Source organism: Pan troglodytes, chromosome 7 (genome assembly GCF_028858775.2).
Source record: "Pan troglodytes isolate AG18354 chromosome 7, NHGRI_mPanTro3-v2.0_pri, whole genome shotgun sequence".
Classification (NCBI taxonomy): domain Eukaryota; kingdom Metazoa; phylum Chordata; class Mammalia; order Primates; family Hominidae; genus Pan; species Pan troglodytes.
In genome coordinates this window covers 23,935,611-23,957,725 of record NC_072405.2, presented here as the reverse complement: position 1 = coordinate 23,957,725, position 22,115 = coordinate 23,935,611, and the positions used below count along the sequence as shown (strand labels likewise).

The 22,115-nt window shown below is 37.6% G+C and overlaps 1 protein-coding gene across 8 annotated transcripts in view; it reads right to left on the bottom strand.

Annotated features, from left to right (window-relative positions):
* Positions 1-22,115, bottom strand: part of TUSC3 (tumor suppressor candidate 3) — a 367,133-nt gene that overhangs the window by 139,728 nt on the left and 205,290 nt on the right. The gene's annotated exons all lie outside the window — the stretch shown is intronic.

The window sequence follows — 22,115 nt, the reverse complement described above, 5'->3', positions numbered from 1 at the left end:
TCCTCCCTCTCCCCAATATGAAAATAAAGAAATAAAAAGGTACAACCTAACAATAACAAAAGGACTTGGAGCAGAGTCAGCAGCAGAAAGAGTTCCACAAATATCTGAAAAACAGAAAGCTGGTGAAAAGTTTTGAGAGGAAGTTAGACTCTCAAAGGAGATTACAGTGCAATAAGAAGCTAGAAAAACATTAGATTCAGAAGCAGCAGAGTCTGGAGATTTAAAAAAAAACATGAAGCTAAAAACAGATGTCATAATTAAACTTTTTTTTTTTTTTTTTTTTTTGAGACGGAGTCTTGCTCTGTCGCCGAGGCTGGAGTGCAGTGGCGCGATCTCGGCTCACTGCAAGCTCCGCCTCCCAGGATCATGCCATTCTCCTGCCTCAGCCTCCCGAGTAGCTGGGACTACAGGCGCCCACCACCAAGCCCGGCTAATTTTTTCTATTTTTAGTAGAGACGGGGTTTCACCGTGTTAGCTAGGATGGTCTCGATCTCCTGACCTCGTGATCCGCCCGCCTCGGCCTCCCAAAGTGCTGGGATTACAGGCGTGAGCCACCGCGCCCGGCTAAACTTCTTAATACTCAATAGTAGACCAAACTTCTGCACCCTCCCCAACCAGTCCCAATGTTAGCCTTCATCCCCCCCCCAACGAAAAAAACATGTATTTGAGGAAAACCTTATGTGATTTCTTAAAAACTTCCCAAAACAAACAGACTCTAAAAGAACGATCAGAAAACATGAAAATGAAAGTGTAACTGTAACTAACATACTTATAAAAATTCTGTCAGAAAAGATATTGTATTTATCAAGAACTGTGCAGGATCTGAGATTTTACCACATATATAATGCAAGCTAACGACCTAGCCTGTTACTGTTTCACGGATGCTGGCAGAAGACATGAGACTCCTGGGTCAGAGAAAAGGTACTTTATTAGTTCATTTTCATTAGTTCTCTATCCCCCAAGTCTCACACGGTAACACAAAGGGCTCTTCATGGACTCCTGCACATACAGGTGACTGTTACAGGAGAGAAACACCGGGTTTAAAGGAATTACTGTTTTTATGGTAAGTGATAACAAGATGATGCTTTGTTCAACGGGAGATGTCTTTTTTTTTTTTTTTGACACAGAGTCTTGCTCTGTCGCCCAGGCTGGAGTGCAGTGGCGCGATCTCGGCTCACTGCAAGCTCCGCCTCCTGGGTTCACACCATTCTCCTGCCTCAGCCTCCCGAGTAGCTGGGACTACAGGCGTGTGCCACCTCGCCCAGATAATTTTTTGTATTTTTAGTAGAAACAGGGTTTCACCGTCTCAGCCAGGATGGTCTCGATCTCCTGACCTCGTGATCCGCCGGCCTCAGCCTCTCAAAGTGCTGGGATTACAGGCGTGAGCCACCGCGCCCAGCCAACGTCTTATTCCTTAAGGCTTGTCACCACACATACAACCCTCAGAGTCTGCCCACGTCTAGTCAGGCCTTTGTATTCTCGACATACCCAGTGAGAACATGCAGACTGCTTTGTTCATGGGTATTCACATGAAGGAAAAAACAAAAACAATATCATATAAAAAAGGAATAAAGATAGTAAAAGAGAAAGCACTTATATAGATTTCAAATATGACTGCCCAAATAAAACACCAATGTTAGAAGACAGAGTCGAATAAAATTCACAGAACAAAAACAACATAGGTGGAATATATGACAGAAGGAGAAGGATCTAGAGATATAATCCAGTAAGTCCTTTTTCAAACAGGCATCACAGAAATAGAGGAGAAGTGAAACAGAGAAAATGGTATTTCTGTAAACAATACAATTAAAGGAGATTAAGTCTTCAAATTAAAATCATTTCCCAGTTATGAATAAGAGGAATGAGAAAAGAACAACCTGGAGAGATACTGGGATATACCAAAACACTATGGATAAAAAGAAGATCCTAAAAGTTCTCAGAGAAAAAAGTTTCCTAAACAAGCGCAATCAATGAGATTGGGAATGGACTGATCATTAGCAACACTAGATACCGGCAAATAGAAGAACTCCTTCAGAATATTATTTTCTATTTAAAATTGCACGTTGAGACAAATAATCAAGTTTGAAATAAACATGTTCATGGAAATGTAAGGAATCTGAAATTTACCCCCACATTCTTAGAAAATTACCTTAAATATAATTGATAGAAAAGGTAGTGTGAATGAAAAACTAAGAAAACTTAAGACTATGATAGAGCACTGTAAGAGAGGAAAAAAGGCAACTAGAAATGCAGTGAGTGAGGTAGCACGGGGAGAAGATGTAAAGAAGCTGTAGTCTGTGAAGCTATGATGCAACCAATACAAACTAGAACAGGAATTTTAGACTTCAAGATGAAAAGAATAGATTCTAAGTAATCATTAGAATCAGAAACAGCTAGAACATATTAAATCTATAGTAAGAAAACCGTATTTATTCCCACAACAGGAAAAATAAAAACAAAAAAATGAACATAAGAGACAAGGTTCAAATATGCAGCTTATTAAAATGTATCATAATTTTGATCAACTGGTGATTAGAAAGATTATTTAAATATATTCTTTTGAGCGGGTCAGGGGTTATCAACAATGGCACTGTAGAAAAGGAATCATAATGATAACCTACTACTTTGCCATTGATTCTATTTATGCAGAAATAATGTAAATGCTGTTTATTCCCTTTTAACTTTCTAAATCAATCTATAAGCAGAACTCAAATGTAGTAATTATGGTTATAGTATGGAATGTACATATTATGAACTATGACAATATAGAAGGATAGCCAACAGAATTTGGTAGGTAAAAGAGAAGAAGAAGAGGTAATGGGGAAGAATATGCGTGCTCATCTTCATATCACAATGCGGGAATCAAAAAACATCATCCATAGGTAATGAACAAAAAACACAAAGATGTTATTTAGTGTTACAGTGATAAACAAAAGAATAAAAAAAAAGCAATGAAAGGTGAGATGAGTTCAATCTTCACCTATCATAACACGAATGTAAAGATAAGTTTACTGTATAAAATGTTGTTAGAAGAATAACATTTATAGCTATTTTTTAAAAACAGAAGAAAAAAATCACAAAGCAGAAACATTCTCTGCTAGGATCATCTCTGGCCTAGCCTACCTGTGTGCAAATCAGATGAGTGCAAGGGCCTCTTTTGCAGTTCTTTTTTATAAACAAGAAGGACATAACATTGTTTTGATTAAAATATGATGTTTTAAGAGGGTTAAATATGAACAGTACTATAATCTAAAAACTTTTAACATAATAGAAGTATTGAATACTAAAACGTAATTTAAAAAAATTAAAAAATAAAAAGTGATAAAGTAATGGGGAGTCAAAGAGCATGAATTCAATTTGCCTTCAAACTCTGTATTCCATATTACTCTACTTTTTCAGATTTAATGTCCCAATAACCAATTTGTAGATTCTAGCCTCTATTCTAAAGTCCAAAAATGTTCCCCACTACGTACATAATGAAGATAATGGGAAGAATAAAAGTCAAAAACCTCCATACCTTGGCCACAACTTACATAATCTATGTCTTTATAAAAATACCACACTCAAATAGTCTGTGTTTCACGAACATACTACGTCCATTCTTAACCACGTGCATGAAATACTTCACTTAGAATGTCCTCCCTTCTTTCAGAAGCTTGCTCAAAAACTGCCTCTCTTTCGGAAGTCACTTCAAATCTCTATACCTACGATGCTTGTTGATGCAAATGTCTGAAACAGAAATTCTCAGCGACTGTGTAGCACTACTGATTTTATGCATAGCTGTTCTTATTACATATTGATTGTCCAATGGCTAGGATCTAGTACAGAAGTGGCATTTAATAAAGGTATAATGATACTGATGATGAATAATATAGTTTCATAGCCAGTCACTATATCATAAATACCCTAAAGCTAAGTTTACCACATTAGAATTTCTGAATTCTAGAGAGTCTACAACTCATTTAGTCAGATTTATGTCACTGGATAATGTCTCTTTTAAGGCAGATTTCCTTTACTTTAGTTATGGTGTTGAGGGGAAGAAAAAATGAAATTTTACATCTGTGTACTATCACAAACATATGCTGTTTGTCAAAGGAATAGTGTTCATGACTCAAAGGTTACAATGACTAAATCATCATGTGATATCCTATTAGTAATGACAATTTCATAACAAATGTTGAATCCAGATCTTAATCATCAGTGAAATTTATACTCAACATTTTCATATGTGCTGCAATAATAAAGAAGTATACCTCACAGTCTCCACCTTTAAGAGGTTAGAGTAAAGAATAGATACTCACTCTAGTACATAAATAAGGTATATATATTTTAAAGAGGAATGTAGATTGTAGGTGCTATACAGCATACAGAGGATGAGATAATAGTGAGCTGGAACAGTTCGACAAAGTATGAATGTAAAAAAAATTGGAAAATAATGGTGGTATGTCTGGAAGGACTGCACTTACAACAAACAAGGACAGGGAGAGAAAAGTAAGGTAATAGAAACAGTATAAACAAAGACTACGCTGTCTGGAATGTGTATTCTGTGTTCAAGTAATAGAATGTAAGCTTCAGCATAGAAAATAAACTCTGGAAGTGGTAGAAAGATAAACAGGACCCAGCTTTTATTCTGTAAATAGTAAACAAGTGTTTCTGAAGTAAGTAGATTATGCAAAATACTATTTGAGAATGCTGTATCTCACAACAATATGTATGATATACTGGAGGAGAAGAAAATGAAGGTTTGGAACCCACTTTCAATGTTACTATAATGGCCTGGCTGGGAAAACATATGAGACTATTAAAATATTATGTAAATGAAGATGTGACCTATTTCACATAAATTCTCCATTGCAACCTAGCAAGCCATAGCATCCAGCAAAATTTTCTAGACAATATACTTAGGAATAGCTCTGGCTAGAATAAAGAATTCCACAGAAGCTAAAGCAAATTACATTTTCTTGACTCAAATACAATACTTGGAGAAAATTTAATACTGACAAGGCAAATGGGGGCTTTTTTCTGCTGCGTGTAATTCAGTAGAAACAGGGTCAGTAAACAGATCGGTATGTCAATACAAATAAATAAATGAGCCCGAGGAATACGTATTTTAATATTAATGATAACTCTTCAGAGTACAAAAGATTCGTTAGAAAAAAAAAATGTGCCCCAATAACAAAGACCCTATGCTTACTTACCCCCATTATCCCTTATGCGCCCTCCATATCCCAACTTCTTAATGTTTAATAGGGGACAGAGAAAACCTAACTAATGACAGATAAAGAAATTCAGAGGATCCTTGCATATGTTTCTGTCAGCTTGGACTGATGAGCAAAATGAGACATTACGAAACCTTATTAGCACACTTCTGACCTCACTACCATCTGAAATGGCAAGTTAAAAACCACAAATACTCCAAGCACTTAACTAAAATGACTACATTTCCAACACTATTAACTGAAAAATATTTTGTTGTAGTAGTTCACAGTAATAGTAAAGGCCTAACTTCATGAATGTAGTGAACGCCATAAATTCTAATATATACTTATGCAGCCTGAAGAGGGCAGTCACGCTGCGTCAAAAGGATCCAGGAAGGCTTAGGCAATAACTGCAGGGCACTGTTCTGTTAAATGTGTTATATTAAATCTTCTCCATATTTTATTATGGGGAAAAAAATCACTTAATCTAAGTGCTACAATCTTTTATGTTATAATGCTTTTTAAAAGGTTATGTAAAACTAAAAAGAATTATATCATCTATAGTTCTACATATTTATTTCCCATGATGAATATAATTTTTAAAGAGATGTTTTAAGAAGTATAGCTTCTCTTTTTAATGTTAATCAAACTTCTTATAGCAGATTCATATGAAAATACCATTGTATGTCTTTACAGTTATATACGTAAAATGAATTGTACTTATGCCATAATAAAACCCCAAATAAAAAAATTCTATAGACAGTGATACACAAAGATCTGGAGCGAGCAGACTCACCTATTACTTAAGGTTCTGGTCCCTGAGAAGAAAAAAACAACTGATAAACAACACCCTGCACAAAGACTTCTAACACAGTTGCTCCTCTGGTTGCGCTATACATATCAGGGCCCAGCTGAATTCACTGAAATATATTAAGTAGACCTAAGGCCTCTGAAGAGCTGAGAAATCAACAGTTCACTACCATATTGTAATTGACTGAATAATTCACTAGATGTAAGATAAAGAGGTTGTGTTTCTTAAAGCTGTTCCCTGTGCATCCATTTTCTTCATCAGACCTAAGTAGATCTTTCCTTGGAAAACAATTCTAACATATGTGATCCAAATACATATTTTAAAGCAAAACTGTATATGAACATAAAATATGTTGAAGTGTATACAATATGCAGAGTTAGCACTCAGTTTTTGAAAGTCAAAGAAATTTTGGTTCTCCTTAAAAAAAAAAAAACTAACAGTAACATATTAATGCTTAAATGTGGTATGCCAAGAAGAATGTCACACAATGTAGTAAGGAAATCATTTAACACATTGTTCGTTTAACAAGTTTTCTTACTGTATTAGTCCATTCTCATGCTGCTAATAAAGACATACCCAAGACAGGGTAATTTATAAAGAAAGAGGTTTAATTGACTCACAGTTCAGCATAGCTGGGGAGGCCTCAGTAAACATGATCATGGCGGAAGGCAAAAGGGAAGCAAGGCACCTTCTTCACAAGGCGGCAGGAAGAAGGAGTGCCAAGCAAAGGCGGAAAAGCCCCTTATAAAGCCATCAGGTCATGTGAGAACTCACTCACTATCATCAGAACAACATGGGTCCCTCCCAAAACACATAGGGATTATGGGAACAATTCAAAGTGACATTTCTGTGGGGACACAGTCAAGCCGTATCATTTACCTACTACATATGATTATAATATGTATTTAATATTTGTGCAACTAATAATAAAGAATTAGCAAGTAAATGAATAAATGGGTGAATTAATTCAATGTTTGGAAGAGGTAAGACATACAGGCCATTGCCTCAAGATACTTCAATCCATTATAACACTTATAATCTTAAATAATAAAAACAAAACAACAAAGCAATGTAAACCTTGTTTATGATAACATGCCCAGGAACTATCATGATACTCAAAAAATATCTGTTAAGTAAATTCATATACATATTGTAAAACCTGAGAAGTCAAAATGAGGAAAGCGTTAACTCACATCTTAAATCCTGCAGGATTTCCCAGTAAGTCTATTCTTCAGCTTCATGCGGTAAAGAACAGAATATAAGCAGACTTTAAAGACCTTTATTGTAATGAATCAAAAAGGGAGACACAAGATTACAGAAACTGTGTCCCGAGAGATGGAGATTATGTCTTTTCTAGTCAACTGATAGTATTGCCATCACAAGAAACATTCATGGAGGTTTAGTGTATGCCAGGAACCCTTTCGTGTATTTATTCATATTTATCTTCATTTTTTTAACTTTTCTCATCAAACTTATTTTTAACAGACTATTTTTAGAGGAGTTTTAGATTCTCAACAAAATTGAATAAAAGGCATAGAGATTCACATACTATTCTTAAATAATTTTTGAACTACTGATTAACCAGTTAACTATCTGAGTATATGCATTATATATTGTATAGAGAGAAATCTATCTTGTGATACTACAAAATTCCATGACAACCAACTATTCTACCCAGTAATATTGTTCCGAACATCTCTAATTTTATTAATGAACTTCCAGACTACCATAGGAATATCTTATGCTAAACACTGAAGAAATGTTCTTGGACTATTCTTTTCCCCCAGCTTCAATGAGGTATAACTGGTATATTAAAAAACCCACACAATTAATGTATATAATGGGTACAATTTGGTGAGTGTAGACATATGTCCACATTCATGTTACCACCACCACAGTCAAGTTAATAAACATTTCCATCACTTCCGAAAGTTTCCTTGCGTCTCTTTTTGTCTGGTTTTGATTTTTGGCAAGGCCTTTAGATACATATAAAATAACCGTAATACTTTTAACATGACTTCCAAACAATGTAACACGACAGCTATTATTATGATGTGGCCAAGTAGAAAGAACATAGGTAACACATGAATTTTGAAAATCTGGACTTGTGGACTGGCTTTCAACTTTATAATGTATAAACTTGAGAAAGTCACAAATGCTTTATTTTCCCCTTTTTAGCATGACAATACTAGTAATTTCTCTCTCAACAGCTGTCATGAGGTTAAAAACATGAGGCATAACGAAGCCTCTAGTAAATGGCAAAGGAGTATGAAAACCTTGGGGTACCCATCATCTAGCTTAAAATTCATTGACTATTTGCATTTTCAGACCTTACTTCTAGTGTCTTCCCCTCTCACTCTCTGCACCAGACCCAAATTTTAATTTCCTTTGATAAACTAGGCTTACTCTTGATATAGGATTTCTGTGAAATTCCTTCCTTCTTCTCAATGCAACTTTTCTTTTTTTTTTTTTTTTTTTTTTTTTTTTGAGACAGAGTCTCTCTCTGTCGCCAGGCTGGAGTGCAGTGGCACAATCTTGGCTCACTGCAACCTCCACCTCCCTGGTTCAAGTGATTCTCCTGCCTCAGCCTCCCGAGTAGCTGGGACTACAGGCAAGTGCCACCACGCCCAGCTAATTTTCTGTATTTCTGGTAGAGACGGGGGTTTCACCATGTTGGCCAGGATGGTCTCGATCTCTTGACCTCATGATCCGCCCACCTTGGCCTCCCAAAGTGCTGGGATTACAGGTGTGAGCCACCGTGCCCGGCCTCAACCTAGCTTTTCTATAGCTACAGAGCACACATGGCACACAATACATATAACACACTCAGTATACATGGCAAAGAGGTATGTCTAGTACATGGGAGCAGATAAACATGCCTCATGAATTCCTAGTCTTCCTGTATAACTTAACACTGCAATTTATCACTCCCTTAAATAAACCTTTTTGAACACACAAATTAACAGGAAAAACCAGGATCCTCTCATAAATCTCTGTGCTTTTCCTTCATGACATTTACGAACTAGACTCTGAGATAATGAGAGCAGCAGCCAGGTCAGTTTGTTCACCATCATGTCCCCTTGGATCCAGGAGAGAATTTATACATAGTGACCATTCAGTAAAAATTGGTTCAAAAATATATGCCAGTATCAATATAATAGCACCATACTAGTATCCAGTTCCACGACAAAAAGCCACAAATTTATAAAATGAGGTTTCTTTTTGTCCCTAGTTCTATTTAAGATTCTTTAGGGGCAGGGGAGGCTTCTTCTACAGATCTGAAAAACTAAATAAAAACTAAAATGAATATTAAATATATAACTTCTTGCCAAGACCAGGAGAAAACATTTCAGAATTATTAAAAGGTTGTGTGTTGGGTGTCCCCAGTACCATCACCACGTTTGGTGATTCACTAAGAAGACTTAGAGGAATCAGCACATGGTCACATTCATGGTTGAGATTTACTACAGAGAAAGGACACAAAGCAAAATCAGCAGAGGGAAAAGGCACACGGTGCAGTCTGAAGTGAACCAGATAAGCTTCCAACAGTGACTCCCTGTCAGGTCACACAGGATCAATTCCGTTGTGACACATGTAAAGTGTTTCTACCAGGGAGGTTCATTACAGATTCAGTGCCCAAGAAGGTTGGTCATGTAGATGCCCTCTGCATAGTAGGTGGCAAAATTCCAGACTTACACAAAAAAAGCAGGTGTTCAGCATTAACCACATTGTTTGTAAACAGTTCAGGGACAGTGAACCACCCTTCTCAGCTAAGTAATGGTGGAAAAATTCCCAAAATCCAAGATCCCATATGGCAAGCAAGGGCCACACTTGGGAGCTCCCCTTTCTAACAATAACAATCTCAGGCCTGCTATGTTAACTCTCTTCTGCATGGGCACATGATAATCACTGTCTTCTGATAAATAAAAAGAATATTATTTTGTTCCCTGTATTATGGTGACAAAGACAACAACCTATCACAAGAAAGGACTATATCTGAAGTGGTTTTACTCGTATTGACTGATTGTACTAAGTCATCCTCATGGGTCCAAAAAAAACAAAACGACTCTTATGCATCTAAGAGAAATTATTTGAGGACTAAGGTCTGAGACCATGAAAATTAGTAAATCTCATTTAATATGTTAAATGACTAACATACACTAAAATCATTGAAACCAAGGATAAATGCTTAAAAATAATACAAAGATTAATTGTAATTTATGACTTTATATAATAGTTGCAGCTTTAGATATAAAAATGCAGAAAGTTTTATCTTTAAATGCTTAAAAGCAGCTATCAAGATTAGAGTTTTAAAAGTCATTTTTTCATTTATTTCAGTTATAACCTATATAAATAAAGCATTTTTGGAGAAATAAAGCACTGTTTTATATGATATTTACTCCTGTAGCTGTCTATCAAGAAACTTTTCAATGAGTTTTTCATCAATATGAAAAAATTCTCATTCATTTCATTCAATAAAATCCTACTAAGCACATAGAAAGTCCAAGGCCCTGAACATCACGTGATCTAGCATCAACACATGATCATCATCACTGAAGCCCTGAACATCACGTGATCTAGCATCAACACATGATCATCATCACTGAAGCTCTGAACATCACGTGATCTAGCATCAACACATGATCATGATCACTGAAGCCCTGAACATCACATGATCTAGCATCAACACATGATCATCATCACTGAAGCCCTGAACATCACATGATCTAGCATCAACACATGATCATAATCATCAATGTAATGCTAGTATTTGTCCTCAGCCAGGTACAGTGGCTCAAGCCTGTAATCCCAGCACTTTGGGAGTCCAAGGCAGGTGGATCACTTGAGGTTGGGAGGTCGAGACCAGCCCGGCCAACACGGTGAAACCCTGTCTCTATTAAAAATGCAAAAATTAGGCAGGCGTGGTACCACATGTCTGTAATCCCAGCTACTCAGGAGGCTGCCGCAGAGGAATCACTTGAACCCAGGAGGTGGAGAGGTTGCAGTGAGCAGAGATCATGCCACTGCACTCCAGCATGGGCAACAGAGTGAGACTCTTGTCTCCAGAAAAAAAAGAAAAAAGAAAAAAAAAGTTTGTCCTCAAAGAACTTCCTTCTGTGTGGTCAGATTCCAATTTCTCCTACAAAGATTAAAACTATACGTGAAAATTACTGAGTTCCTGTAGGATAATGATAACCAACAAAGAACTCCAAAAACCATGTAGTTCTCCAAAAAGCATAACCAAAACTACTAATGCCAATACAGTAACTGGGATAAAAAGAATCCTACAGAATATAAATGTAAATGGAAGCGAGGAAATTAACATTTATAACTTCAGTAATCCATGCAAGAATAGGAAGGTGGAGACTGTACAGGGAAAAAGGGGTAAGAGGGATCCTAGCAGAGGCGAAATACGGGGGGCGGCGGGGGTGGGAATCACCCCAAGAAAGACAGAATCTCAGCTGAATTGGAAAACAGTGAGAACAGGTCTATAACACGGTGGGCAAGAACAGTGGCTACTGTGGAACATAAAGAAAGGGGCTTGGAAGTACACAGGAACAAACATGGCAGTCTTAAGAATGCACCACTTTGTGGGGAGTGGGAAACAATTTAGAAGAAGCAGACATGCATTAGTGGGTTGGTGATAGAGTGAAACAGAGAAGCAGGTCATGAAAATTAAGGGACCTGTGGAAACATAAATTATCTCAGAATCAGAATATGCCACTGCAAGAAGGAGGAGAGAGGAAGAAATAGGAGGGAGGAAGAAGCGAGCGGGGGAGAAAAATAAGCTTGCTGAACTCGACCTATTTCACGTTATGAGCAGAAAGGGTACTTGAATTAAGAAATCAGTAGGCCACTCAAAAGTCTAGCCATCACCACCCCACATATAAACTATGGTTTCTGCTCTGGTATAGGAAAGGGGGGAAAAAAAAAGTTTTAAGAAGCAGCAAATGATCAACAGCATCTGTACAAGGCTACTACAAAAACAAATCAGAAAGAATCAAAATTCTTCAACTGATAAAAAATTTCCCTAAAAACAAAATCATGAAGAGAAAACTGAAACAAAATACTCCAACCTAAAGTAAATATCATTAAACAAGCAGTTGAAGACAGAAAATCTCAAATCAGAAATTAAACAACTAGAAATAGAAATAAAAAACAAAAGACGATGCATCACAGTTGGTAAGACTCAGGAAACCAGTATGTTTCAAAAAAGCAAAACAGAATCCACACAGAAATGAAGTCTGTATTACAAAGTCTTCAAAGAAAAATGGAGTTGACTGAAAATAAATAAAGGACATTAAGAATAGGATTAAAAGCAGGTAAGAGAACAAAAACAAAATAAAAGTTTAAGAGGGAATGGGGTGGATTTTAAAAGATTAAACATATGGAGAATTAGAGTCCCTGAAGTAGAAAAACGAAACAATGAAATAGAACTGGTATTTTAAACTACGATATAATAACATTTCTAAAAATAAAGTCCCTATATACATATTGAAGAGTTCTTTGTGTGCCTGAAAAAGGCAACCTAGAATAGTCAACTGTAAGACATAGTATAGCAGAATTATCAGCCTTCAGTGAAAAAATTTAAAATATACTTTGGCCCACAAGGCAAAAAAACAAATCACATTCAAAGTAAGAAAACTGGATCAGCATCAGTATCTCAACAGCACCAAATAAAATTTCTTGGGACTATGTGAACAGACTACAAACACTCAATTTCTCCAGCAGTGAAAGAAAAAACTGCTATCTCTTCAGACTTGACCCCAAAAAGAAGGCCCAACACCTTAATGAACTCTTTAGGCACTGAAATAAGTTAATCTCCCACTGGAGCATTCGTCTTCATCATTTATATAGACTAGCCCACAAACCAGTGTCCTCTGAAAAGGAAACAATGCAACAGGCTGCACTGCAAATGTTCAGCAAACCATACCCCGTATCTTTGGGGACACACAAACCTAATGACTACTTCAAACTACAGTTTCCATGACTGAGAATTCTGCTGACTAATGCCTATGGCAACATGAGTTGTCTTCCATGTACCAACGCCAGTTTGATATCTGGATGGCAACTGCCTGACAAGACCACCAAGTACAAACAAATGCCTAATATCTCTATGCTGGGGTTGGTCTACTTGGATCTGATGACTAAGGTATTAAGCGTCCACCAGGCTTTCCTTGTGGAAATGGTATATTTAAGAGTGCAGCTGACCCTGGCCACCCATCAGTTTTACATTAAAAAACAGCAGCTATCTCTTGTAGCAAACTTTATCCCTAACTCTGCCACCCAACTCAAAGTCAATGGCCCAGTCGAACCCTCAATTCACAGAGGTTCCCTAAATGCCCAGGCCTGGGTAACTGATGATTCTGCTAAGTTGAAATCTGATTGTGCTTAATGGGCTGCTGTGGCTGTTTCCCCTCAGAAACAGCTGTGTAATACCAAAAACAGGCGTGGTTGTTCTGCTCAGTGGGCAGAACTCAAGGCAGTCCTCATAGTCCTGACCAAGACCCACTTTGACAAATCTTTCCACATTTGTACTGACTGTTGCCACTGGCCTAACCATATCATCTGCCACTTGGAAGACTACAGACTAAGAGATAAAGACACCGCCCTTTGAAACATCTATCTTTTGAACAACAAATCACACATGCGAACTAGTCACCAAGAGGTCACTTAACGTAGTCGCCCACAGTGAGGACCCATAATCTGACAAACCATCTGGAATCAAGCTGCTAATTAAACCTACACTTACCAGATCACCACCATTGCTACCTGGCTCCATTACTGTAAGTTCATGCAGAAGCTACAATGAATACCAGACTTGAGACTCTTATCAAACATTGGCCTGTTTACCTTGCAGGGCAGGAGCCACGCTAGTCAAGGCATCATACCCATCTGTTCTTAGCAAACTGACTTTGTTCTTTTGTTGGGGCTACCACTGGCACCTTACTACTATTACGACTCTCACTGTGAGAGTACAGTGTGTTAGAGTACATTGTGCTAGTTAACTGTAGCCATTCCACTGTGAATTTTTAAATTAAAATGTCATTATTTCTGGCTTTCTGGACTATTTTACAGTCTAATAATACTGTGCCTTTTGCCACAAAAGCCACCAAAACATAAGCCAATAGGTAAGGCATTCAGCAGTCATTCCATGTGCCCTAACATCTGCTAGCATCCAGCATTGTGACATGCATTTGAGCCACCTCAAAAATTAACATGAAAATATGTGTGACTCGACTTCCTCTCCTCTTTTTGTCCACACACCTTAACAAGGCAGTTTGGTGACTAAACGCATCTATCCAAAGAAAGAGTTCATCTCTTCTTGGCTACTTCCTAAGAAATTATCAATGCAAGAGATGTGGGCATTATTCAGATCTATTTTGAAAATTTAAGATTCTGTCCTGATCATTCCCGGGCATAATGCTTCCTTTCCTCCCTTGACAGTTACCTTGAGGAAACTCAACCAATATATCCCCTGGGTGGCAGCCTAGCTTTGGGGAAAAAAAAAAAGGCTTAGGAAATTCAAATTTAATCTGGGTTCAGTCACTGAGTTCTCTTGTTTTACTGACATGGTCTTAGTTAATAAGGATAATGACCACTTGGCTGAGTGTACTTCACACTAAGCCCTCCTGCAGTGGCCTACGGAGGCCAAAGTGAAGGATGTAATCAGTCTCTATAAATTTCATTGAAATGCCCTTATATCTCTCATACTAAAACTCTCCAGATGAACATCTGATAATCTGGGTGTTAGTACGGGATAACTGGAGAAAAGGTGAAGTTACAGATACTCAGATGGAGACACTGATTTCATGAGGGTAAGCAAAAATTCTAGTATGTGAAGATGAAAATACAGATCCTAGGAGGTAGAGAGGGAGAGACAGTAAAATCTTTTGTCTTTGAGAACCACCTTTGAAGACTTCCTCACATGAAAAAACACACTGGTGCAGCTCTCTGAAACCATCGACTGCTGGATCTGCCATCTTCAACCAGTGGGGTCTGAACAAACTTTGTCATTCTTCTTAATCTTAGGAAGGAATTTATGGAAGTGTTAATGGAAGACCCCAGCTTTCATGCAAAATATCAATTGCCCTCTCTCTCATGTTTCTCTCAGCCCCACTCCTGTGGCCATAGCTCAGTCTTTCTTAGGAGGGAACAAGGGATGGCCTGTTAGTGGCATAGTCAATAAAACAGATTGGAGTAACTACTCCCTGCGGGTCTGTCTAGAATCGTGGACACAATGTATTCATCAAACTGAGTTGGAGGAACCAAAGTCTATCAGCCAGCCAAGAGGCTACACTGAAGGCACTGCCAACATGGGTTTCTTAATGATGAAGGTCCCATTTGGGAGACCTCAATAATTGTAAGCAAAACTTCACAGGGGCACTACATACACTCCCCAGGGCTGGACCTCTCATGCAAAAGTTTAATACCATCTTGTCTTTGCTCCAATACCACATTAGGTATGATGAACTATACCAGGAATGGGTTATAAGAGACCTTCAAGTGTTTATGGAAGTATATAGCCCTCGGATCACAGTAGAGATCTCTCTAAAATGAGGCTAGCTTTCAGATACTTGGGGGAGCTGCCCCAGAGGGATATTTGACTTGTGTTTATGCATCCCTTGTGGGATGTTTTGTTTATGGTGAGAATCATCCAGTAGGTAAACGGTGGTGTATCAGTTTCTCTGGGTGGCCATAACAAAGTATCACAAACTGGATGGCTTAAACAAAACAAAAAAAACCTCATAGTTCTGGAGGCTAGAAGTCTAAAATCAAGGTATGAGTAGGGCCATGCTCCCTCTTAAAACTGAAGGGGAGAATCTTTCCTTGCCTCTTCCTAGCTTCTGATGATGGCTGTCAATACTTGACATTCCCTGGCTTCCAGCTAAATTATTCCATTTCCCCACCTCTGCCATCAAAAGGCATTCTCCCTGTGTGTCTGTAACAATGCAATAAAATAGAATTTAGTAAAAAAATTGCCCTCTTTTGCTGATATGGCATCGGTCATATTGGATTAAAGGCCTGCCCTGCATGACTATCACCTCATCTTAACTAATTACATCTACAACTATCCTATTTCCAAATGAGGCCACATTCTGGGCTACCTGGGGGTTAAGAATGCAGAATACCTTTTTGGAAAGAAACAATTCCACCTATAACAGGTGGTAAGCAATTTATCACTAACTTTCACCGAAGTGATCAATAATACCACTTCAACCTCAACTCACTGAGGCATTCACATCAGCTTCAACTCACTGAATTGCTATGGATGAGAGAACTACCCTAGACGACTTCTTTATGGACCAAGACAGATCCTGCTATACCTGTATTAATGTCTCAGGCCAAGGAGATAAAAGTATGGAATGAGGGAAAGAGAGAAGAAAACATGTAATGCTCTGCTACAATAATACGTATCTAACTGAAGTCATAATTTTAAAATACGTATACACATCTATATACACACACACATCCCCACAGAACCATATCCCTTAGCTCTACTAAAAAGGCCTCAAAGCAATAATACTACCTCAGCAGTAAAGCGTACACCTAGCAAAGTTTTTGCTTTCTAAATATCATTTCCTACTAAGAGGAACCAGGGCTCCTTGAAAAAAGTGCTGATTACAGTTCCACGGCAGAGAACATACAAAGTAAGCTTAGAATATCTTGTACCAGAAAGTAGACTAAAGGAGATACACTATGATATAGGAGTTGGTTCCCACAGGTCAAATTTAGGACAATCTGAACATGAAGAAGAATAATCCTAGTAATGGATTAGGGAATGAAAAGAATCTTTGAGTTGGAATACTCAAAACAAAAGGTAAGTGAGGTTGGCAAACCTTGCCTTTACAGAAGAATGACAACTAATTAATGTAGAAGAAATCACAGAATTTGAAAATCTCCATTTCACAATCACTAATGTAATATCAAGTTCAGACAAAGATTATAAATGAATACTACAAGTGCTGGGTAAAAAATTGCTGAGAAACAGGATATTCAATTGATCTCCCTGTTTCCTTCCTCCCAAGCCACTTATCTCCCCAAATACTTAATAAAAGCAAAAAAAATTTCCTTGTACAATGGAGAGATCTGACAACCATCACCCTAATCAAGTGATTAATCTCAGCACTGGTATACGAACAAGCTAATATTATGGGCCTCCTGATAACATACAATAAGAAGTATTCCAACTAACTGCTATAGTACTCTTCCCTTCAATATAATCAGGAAGAAACAATCAGACAAATCCAGAGCATGGGACACTATAAAAGGCAAGTAGCTTGGATTCCTCAGGGAAAAAAAAGTCACCATCATTAAAACACATACTTTCTTTTTTAAGTGTGGAAACGTTATAGATTAAAAGAAAGAGGTGTAACAAATGTAACAGATGAACCTCAAATGGATCTCACATGGCATGGGGGTGGGGGAGTGAAATAAAAGACATTTTGGAGACAAATGCAAAATTTAAATATGAATTATATAGTAAGATTATATCATTGAACTAATATTAATTTACTTAAAAGTTATAATGGTGTTCTAATTATATAAGAATAGCCTTGGCCGGGTACGGTGGCTCACGCCTGTAATCCCAGCACTTTGGGAGGCCAAGGCAGGCGGATCAGGAGGTCAGGAGTTCAAGACCAGCCTGGCCAACACGCTGAAACCCCATCTCTACTAAAAATACAAAAAAATTTAGCCAGGCATGGTGGCAGGTGCCTGTAGTCCCAGATACTTGAGAGGCTGAGGCAGGAGAATCGCTTGAACCCATGAGGCGGAGGTTGTAGTGAGCCATGATCGTGCCACTGCACTCCAGCCTGGGTGACACAGCAAGACTGTGTCTTTAAACACACACACACACACACACACACACACACACACACACAGAGAACAGTCTTAAACTCAAGAGATGCATTACTGAAGTATTTAGGGACAATAGTCATGATGTATGTAACTCATAGGTAGTTTTTTGCTAATATTTGACTGATTTTTTTTACCTATACTTAAAAGAGAGCAAAATGCAAAGTGGCAAAACATTACTAATTAGTGAATTTTGGTAAAGGGTAGCACAGGTGTCCACTGTACTAGTTTCAATTTTCTGTAAGCTTGAAATTAAAAAGATGAAGAGATTATAGCTGGACTTTAAATGGAAAAATTATAGAATATAGGTAAGAATTCAAGGAATGCTACAATGTCACATATATAATGAACGTTTGTTGTAAACAGTAAAAATGGTGGGATTATCCTATCTGAGGAAGAGACACCTAGGAAGAAAGTTAACACACTAAAGTTACATCATATGCCTTCAATGTAAAAAATAAGAAAATTAAACTACATAGCTCAGCAATAACTTGAGGGCATCATTTATACCAAACTGGTCATGGATTCACTCAAGCCTGAAACATGGCTCATGTTAGCCAAACCAGAAAAAGAACATGTAAAAGGCATGACAGTTCCCCAGTCTTGCAAAGAGGTGAAATACCTTGTTCAGGTAGCCAAGAAATTTAAGGAAACTTAAAATTTTGTTAATTTCACACTCTAAACCCATGAGAGGTGTGACCTCTCTGTAAGGAAACAAAAGGGTGATAGGCTCTTTTCCACGTGATTTTAGCCAGCTGTATTCAATTCACCAGTTCCCCACTATGAGACACATCCCTGAATAAAAGCTTTTCATGATCATACAAGTTTAGGATATGCTGGCGGAGGGATCACTGCCCTAAGACACTAATAATCTTGGTTAGGAACACAAAAGCAAGACACAATTACAGTTTACAGAATAGGGACAATAATGAATATGTGCACTTAAGAAAAGCATTAAATTCTAATAGCTCTGGAGTCACAAATCCCAACCCTGAACAGTTACTAGCTGTGTGACTTTGAAAAAATTATAACCTCTCAGCTTTAATATTCTCATTTATAAACGAGTTTTGTTCATATCTAACTTTCACAATAATGAGAATCACATGAGATAATATATATACTGTATATATAAATGACTTAACATAGCGTCCCCAATAGTTTACACATAATAAACAAAAATTTTATTTTGTTGGGAGACAATAAATGTTAGTTAATATGTAATGTATCAATGTAATGTTATTTATTCTTCTCAAAGTATTTTGTAATTTATCAATTCTTCATTTAACTGGAGTCCAATTATATATTAATCTCCAACACATCACCAAAACTTTGGTTATACAGGCAACCTGCTTGATTCTACATAAGTTCTTTATTTCCCTTCAACTGAATTTTCTTCTTAAATCTACTGATCCATAGTAACATCCTTCCAGGAGGATATTTCGTACTTAGATTTTGTAATAAACCCTGGAAGAGATGAGTAACTTTGTAGGAGAATACATCTAAAAGAGTTAGCAATTATGAAGAATATTCCCTACAGTGTAATTTGATTTAAAAAAAAGTTTGGAGCTAACACTTAAGGGAGGTGAGAATTATATCGAGTAGTCTTAATTAACAACTTTATTTGGCCGAGGAGTTTGATGTTAGCACTGAGGGAGGTGAGAATTGAATTCCAAAATTTGTGAATAAACTGACTGTGTGAAGGAAGAGCAGAATTATCTGCTAAAAGGGCTTACAAGGAAGCCAAAAGCTCATTCACCAGCCTTTAAGCAAGGAAAATCAACTGAAGAATCTAAATGCAAGTTAACTCTAGAAGAAAATTTCATTTTTTTTTTAAAGAAAAGAAAAAAGGCAAGTCTCACAAAGGAAAGTACTATGATTTTTAAATTCTAACTATGAACTTTTCAAAGATCCTAAACAATTACAAAGATTATGGCAGTGTTATAGAAGTGGTCCAAAAGTACACTGACACAGAAGGACCCAGGAGGAGTAATTCATGTGAAAAAAAAAAAAAAACAAGATGGCCGCAAATGACAGGGTCTCTTTCTCAGTGCATCTACAACTCCCTCTGACGCTTCATTTATTATTCAGAAATATAATTTGAATAATTTTTCTTGAAAAATATCCGTGGAAATTCCTCTTCACTTTTTCATCTTAGTTGTCACCTTGAGATCTCTTTGGTCCACTCTGCCCACTATCATATGGATTACAGAGCTCTCCTGGCTCAATAACAATAGATCTCAAGACCACTTCTCTACCACAATTACTTAACAGATGCCCCTTTGAAATTCATATTATCCTATAATATAAATTTTCATCCTCATCTACAAACTCCAACGCATCCCTCTATAATCTCACTTTTTTCCTCTTCAGTTACCATACCATCCTAATATCAACATCTCATTTTATAATCTAGATATTACCACAGTCTCACAGTTCAAGCTTCTTTATACCATCAAAAATCACGTATATCATACTTCAGCAAGTTACTTATTAAATAAACCCTTTATGACAACTTGCTAATTTTCAACCCTATCCTACTTCTACACAAAACCTGTTCTTCACCCTTGTGGAAATCTAGCTTAACTGTATCACAACCAGTTTGTCAACTTTCCCCAGCTACCTCTGACCCTCGTCCAACTTTGAAACCATAGCTACATATTTCCCATATTCTCTCACTAGCACTTTCTACTCATTTTCCTAATCTACTTCACACCATGAAGAAAATAGGACCATTCCAAAGGAGCATGGTTCTTGCTACTAAATTGCTCAGTACTAGGAAAGAAAATCATTTAATTCTACAGACTCTTCACTAAGAAGGTAGGTATTCTAGTTTCAAAAACGGTCCTCAATGCTACATGGTTATCCAACTAGTTAAGCCTTTCCATTTCCACTGGTTCTCAGTGAATAAAATACAAAAGCTACACGTCATGAACCTGCTCCTCACCTTCCCTTTCTCTATACTGCTTTGCACAATAGATTTTAACTTTAACCTGTTCTTTCTTCTCTAACTATCCTACCCCGACACTGACCCATTAAATTTTCCAAGAACTTCAATCTCTTTCTCTTATAAATCCAAAACTCTTCTAAAATGCTAAGTTTCTTAAAATAGGCTATAATGAACAAATAAAAAGCAAATAAATGAAAAAAGTTGTTATAGGCTAGATGTCATTAAAAAATTAAGGGTCTGTATTTAACAAATGATTTAACACCAAAATGCGTTAAGTAAAATACTATCCAAAGAATGCACCATTTAACAGTATGTTATGGTTTATGTTATTACAGTACATATAATTATATGTAACAGTGAAATACTTAGATAATAAAATATTTCTAGATTGTTATAAAAATATAATGATTAAATATTTCTTCACTATACTAGTGATTTTAGGAAATCAATACATTCAGTTTTTAGGAACAAAAAAAGATTTTCCTAAAATATTTACAGTATTTTTAAAATGCCTGAAATGTTTTATTTTTAGGGGAAAATGAACTGATATACCAAAATGGTAACTAAGGTATTTTGTCTGAGTAGGGCTTTATAGCATCCCTTAATGTTACAGGATCCTTGGGGTGTCGCTTCGCCAGATGGAAACCTCTGTGGCCAGTGGCGCCTTTGCCTGAGGTTCACTCTGGCCCAATGGATTCGTTTTATCCACTCAGACTGGCAGGCTCCACTCAGCTCCCGCTACCGGCCAGGATCCCATGCCTGCCAATGGCACACCAGGAACAGAGCAACAAGGAGTGTGTGAGTGAGCATGGGGTCTGGCCACTGCACACAGCCAGGCATGCTGGCTACAGCAGGGCGTGCAGCTCCAGGAACTGGAAGAGACACCAGCTCCCTGTGAGGCTGCAGGTGGACTGCAAGCAGCTTCCCCGGCCGGCACTGGGGAATGCAGTGGCACCGGAAGCTTGGAGACACCAGAAACCACAGGGCCCCAAAAAGGGAGTCACAGCCCTGGCTCAGGAAGCTCCCAGGTCTGGACTCCCCAAAGGGCCACAGCTATTCTCTTCTTCTCTTCATCCACAACATGGCAAGTGAGGGGCATGTTCCAGCCCTCTTTGTATTACAGCTCTTTTAGCCTTGCCATTTGGCAGGTCCCAAGTTCTTGTCCTGCATCCAGGAAGAAAGCAGCACACAAACAAGCGGAGGGTGAGTAAGACAAAGAGGAGCTTTATTGAGCAAAAGAACAGCTCAGAGGGAACCTGCAGTGGGCAGCTCCTCTCCATAGCCAGGATGTCCTGACAAG